Source organism: Pteropus alecto, unplaced genomic scaffold, assembly GCF_000325575.1.
Source record: "Pteropus alecto unplaced genomic scaffold, ASM32557v1 scaffold59, whole genome shotgun sequence".
In the NCBI taxonomy this organism is placed as follows: domain Eukaryota; kingdom Metazoa; phylum Chordata; class Mammalia; order Chiroptera; family Pteropodidae; genus Pteropus; species Pteropus alecto.
In genome coordinates this window covers 158,792-163,870 of record NW_006443292.1, presented here as the reverse complement: position 1 = coordinate 163,870, position 5,079 = coordinate 158,792, and the positions used below count along the sequence as shown (strand labels likewise).

The 5,079-nt window shown below is 56.0% G+C and overlaps 1 protein-coding gene across 1 annotated transcript in view; it reads right to left on the bottom strand.

Annotated features, from left to right (window-relative positions):
- ST8SIA2 (ST8 alpha-N-acetyl-neuraminide alpha-2,8-sialyltransferase 2) overlaps positions 1-5,079 on the bottom strand; it is a 25,860-nt gene that overhangs the window by 2,831 nt on the left and 17,950 nt on the right. The window lies entirely within an intron of this gene.

Here is a 5,079-nt window from a genome sequence, read left to right as displayed (position 1 = left end):
GGGGCCGTGGCTTGCTGTCGAAGCGTAGCACCGAACTGACTCCCCTGGCTTCTCCTGCTCTCCGCAAACGTTTGACTCAGAGGGAATCGAAAACTGGGAGCTGCAGCAAAGGAGAGGGGAGGAAGCCAGGCGGGCAGCTCGGTGGCGGTGGCCGGCCGGGGCAGAAATAGAAAACGCCCCACCTCTCGCACCCGGCGCCAGGCTTTTCACCCAGAACCGCTCACGGGGAAAGGTGTTAATAGCAGACGAGGCTGCAGAATAAAGCGAGAAGCCGGCGGCATGGAGGAGCCCACTTATTCCCTGGTCCGCCTGCCCGGGTAAACAAGAGCTCCTGGGAGACGTCTGACAGGAACAGGGGGCACCGTTTAATGAGCCGCTTGCAACGGAGGCTGGCTGAGTCACGCGGGAACGAGTCTCTCGATTGCCTTTATGCCTCGGCCGTCGCGCCGGCCAATTTAGAGCCTGTGTGCCTGGCCGACTTGCAGGCTGTTTCTTCCCCTAGGATCACAGCTGGGTGTTAAAACACTATCCAATTTTGCCTTCGCAAACGAGGTTAGCCGGGTACATCTGGGGCACTGTATCGCCCATGTCCCTTTAGTATCCCAGGCTCGAGATTGTAATTAGAAGGCAAAGTAATTTCAAAGAAGGCAGTAATTATTTTTCAAATTGGTTACCCCAATTGCCAAGACGACTAAGCACTCTGTTTGATGAGAACGGACAGCAATAAACGAGGATTGCCAACATCATCTCGAAAGCACAGTGGTCCTTCCTTCTCTGCCTGAATTCCTGGGCTCGGTATGTGGCAGGAACGGTGGCTGCCAACGCTGGGGAAAGGGACCCAGAGCCTTTTCTCCGAGGAGCGAAAAGCCTTTTGTTCGGTACAGCTTATTTCGTCTTAAGGAGCAGGACTGCCTTACGGGGGGCTGTCAGGGGATGCTCGGTGACCCTGTGCAAGATCAGCGACAAAGCCAGCAACGGAACTCTCGGGCTCCTGGTCTCCCATCATCCCCGTCAGCAGCCTTGACCCCGATCTGCGGCTCCACAACCCATTGCCGTCCTTTCCTCGGGACCCTGTTCAGGACTTTGGGGACATCTCAGGCCAGGGTGCCTCGCTCTGCGGGAAAGGAGAGCTGGGGGGGCGTCGCCCTGCGGATGCCTGAGGCCGATCCCAGGTCCCCAGGCTTCCATGCTTACTCCAGCCAGTGCTCTAATCTCGGGTCTGACCATGCCACCAAACGACTCCCGGACTCTACGGGATAACAACATCTCACGGCCTCGGGCGGGCCAGAGGAGCCCTCGAGGTCCGGGCCTGAAATCCCTCCCACGACCGGGCAGGCACAGCTACACTCTGGTTTCAGTGTAACTACGGTTACACGAGGGTTACACACGGAAGAACGTCTTGGTTTCTCCCGGGACATCACCGCCTCCCACGTCTCCTGGCCGACAGCTCCTTCCCACGGCCTCAGCTCCAAAGTCACTTCCTGCAGGAAGCCTTCCCGGAACTTCCCCGAGGGTTCTGTGCCCCGTATAGTGTCCTTTCTCAGTCACAGTACTTATCACGCTACGCTGTCATTACTCGCTCCCTTGTCTTTCTCCTCCCTCGTAATTTAAAATCCTGTGAGCAAGAGCATCGGCTTCTATCTAGCTTCAGATCCCAGCAGAGCACGTGCGCAAAGAGGCACAGCTTCACAAATCTTTACTTAATGAAGCAATGAATGAAAAAGAGCGAGCAGAGGCTAGGGGCTCCCTCTGGGGGCACTGGCAGGAGAGGTGAAGGAGCCTGGCCTCACTCTCAACCTTTCGAGGCGGCTGCCGGGTCTGCATATGTGAGAGGCAGGCAAACAGCCATGCAGACAGCCTGTTGCCAAATGAAAAACGGAAAAAACATGATGGAGGTTCCTTGACGGGGGTTCCTTCCACTCCAGTTGGCCCCCCAGGTTGTCGAGAGACTGCTGCTCACCCAGGTCCAGCAGAGATCCAGCAAGAACATTTCTGGGGGGCTTGAACCTTCTGGCTGGATTTTGGAATTCAACCTAATGCCACTCCCACCAGAAAAATTATACTCAACCTCGTTCATAATTAAAGGAACCCAATTTCAAACAACGATCAGATGCCATCTTCCCCCTGGATTGGCAAAAATAAACACCTGTTGCTAATACCCCACATTGGTGAGGTTAGGGGAAATCAGGCATTTTCAATACTCATAGGCAAGTGTGTAACTTGGAAATATCTATACAAATTAACAATGCATAGATATCCGTCTTTCCTTTTAGCAGTGACACGTCTGAAAATCAGACACGCACGTGCGTGCAGGTGTCAGCACGAGACGTTCACTGTAGCGCTGGTCACGCTTGCGAAGGATGGGAACACCTGTGACGCCTCCCCGATGGTTTCTGCTGCCCATGAACTCTGGTGCAGAAGAACGAGCTGGTGCCTGTCGATAGGGGATCACTTCCCGAGTTTAGCAAGGCGTAGTGCTTAAAACGTGCTCCCCCCACCGATACTCAACAGGGCCTGCTTTGCTGATCATCTGCTCCAGCCCTGGAGGAGATGCCCACTGGGTCCGTGCCATCCTGCGGCCTTGGCTCAGCCCTCCTGGTGCCTAATTAAGCACCGATTCACAGGCCTCCTCTGCACCAGGCCTGTGGGCTGGGCGGATGAATGGGCCTCCTTTCCTGCTCGAGGGCCCCCCTGTCCTCTTCGTGGGTCCCCGTGGTTGTCACTGAATCAGAGCCATCCACTGCCAGTTGCCGACCACCGTTTCCCACTCCTCACAGCCATGCTCGATTGCCTGGGTGTTCCTCCCCTCGGCTGCTCACCGCCCTTGCCAGCAGCCAGCCGGGGCACTGTGCCACTCTGCAGGCCTGCAGGGCCAGAAGTCCCCTGCAAGAGCTGCCCAGGCTGGGGCAGGGGCTGCCAAGAGCTGAAGGGCAGGCCTTCTGCTCGGCGACTCCGCACCACCCTGCCAGCTCCCTGCAATGCTCGGGCCAGAGCTCTGTCCCAGACGGGCCAGAATCTTGAGGGTACGTGCTGGCTAGAGGCTCTCCTAGCACAAGGCGCATCGGATCAAAGGATCTGAGCAGGAAAGGCGGCCAGCTAGCCCAAATGTTATGGGTCGAATTGGGTCCCCTCAAAGTTCACGCGTTGAAGTCATATGTTGTTTAGGCCACCCAGCCTGTGGTACCTTGTCACAGCAGCTCTAGCGAACTGATACAGCAATTCTGTGTGGTATGGATGGATTTCCCGCTCCACGGCCCAGCAAGGGGCATTCACTGCTGCCTGGACATCCCCAAGGAGGCTGACGTCCTAAGGGGCAACCCAGCTCATTTCAGGCGATCTTCACTTATTGGGAGGTTCTGCCCGGTGTCCAGATTACACCTGACTCCCTGTCAATCTTCCCCCAGCCCTCGTTCTGTACCCGGAGCCTCCCAGGCCAAATCCGTGAGGCCCGCCGGGACAGACGCCTTGTGTTGTGGATTTTTGCGCAGCCCCGAATCCCTCTAGGAGTCGGTCAGTATTCGCCGAACCAAGGAAGATTTTGCTCTCACGCTCCTCGGAGACGTTTTGCGCAGCCCCGAATCCCTCTAGGAGTCGGTCAGTATTCGCCGAACCAAGGAAGATTTTGCTCTCACGCTCCTCGGACACGTCTTCCCTTCCTCGACCTTCCAACTTTTGAATTTCTCTGCCACTCTGGTCCCTCTCCAGCCTGATAACCCCGAATCTGATTTTTCCCAGTGGGATTTGACCGGAGAGAGTAAAACAAGGCCATCGCTGACCTCCCTGCCTCTCAAAGATGTTATGCGTCCACCACTGTGATCTGAGATCGCACGTCCGTTTGAGCGACCGCACACCTGCTGACAGCTGGTACTGCTCAGCTCTCCGTTCGGTTGTTCAGCACCTAAGTACAGAACCTTGCGTTTGTCCACACTAAATTTCTTCCTCTTCGATGAGCTCATGGCGTCAGCCTGTCGAAAGGAATTTGGCTTCGACTCCGAAGCCCTACCAGACCCTGGACCCTATAAGAAGAACCAGTGGCTCCAGAGAGGGAGAGGGCCGAGGCTCACGAAATCCCGTTCAATCCATCCCCCCGACCGCTCCCCTTGGTACGAGCAGAGACCAGCCCCACCCGCCTTCCTGGCAGCGTCCCCTGCAAGGGGAGATGGTACGATCTCGGGAGGAAGAGCCTGTTTGTTTAAAGGGCTTATTACTGGTGCTTAATGCTATTTTGACAGATAAAAGTGAGTTAATTATAGCTGGAAATAGCTCCAGCTGCATGCGTTTCTTCCAGGTGGTTGCCCATTCCCCGCCAAGGGACCTTTTCTCTCTTTACCAAAGGGCAGCCCTTCCCTCTCTCTTAGCCCTGCGGACCCCCAAACCATGTAGCGCTTCCTCTTTCTAGGAAGAAACAGCATTTGAGGAATGGATCCTATATCCATCAGTGGGGTGGCCGTGGCAGCCCCACTCGGGGACGGGGATGAAGTGAAGGATGCTGAAGGGAGTCTGGACAGGTCACCCTCCAGGATGGGGGGTGTGGCCTCAGGGAGGCCTGTGCAGCCTCTGTTCTATCAGCCATGAGCGTGGCTGCCTTTTATTAAATGCATCTCTAGGTCTTTCTTGGGTAGGTTTCTGTGTGCACATCCACCCAAACGAGACCAGTGCTGGACACGGGCTTCGGTGTCCCCTTTATGAGAACCAGAGTCCTTTGTGGTGGCTCAGGGGGCTTCCCAGGGTCACTCCGAGTTACGCTAAGGCCGGAGTGAAGAGCGTTCCAATGTCCCTTGGTCACTGGGGAGGCTGCACAGTGGGTTCTCTCGCGTCCCTGGAGTAGGACTGTGAACCACCCTGTGGTTGGATGGACATTTGGCTACAGGGCTTGGCCCCAAGCTGGGAGGTCAGGAGTGGGTGGGGTGTATTTATAACAGGCATCTCAAACTTAATAAGCCCCCAAAGAACTCTCTTCCTCAGCACCCCAAACATGCAGGGGCCTCTCCTGGGCTCTCCTACCACAGAAAACGGTACCACTGTCCCTCCGTTTGCTCAGGCTTCGATCCTCCCGGTCATCCTGGATTCTTCTCTTTC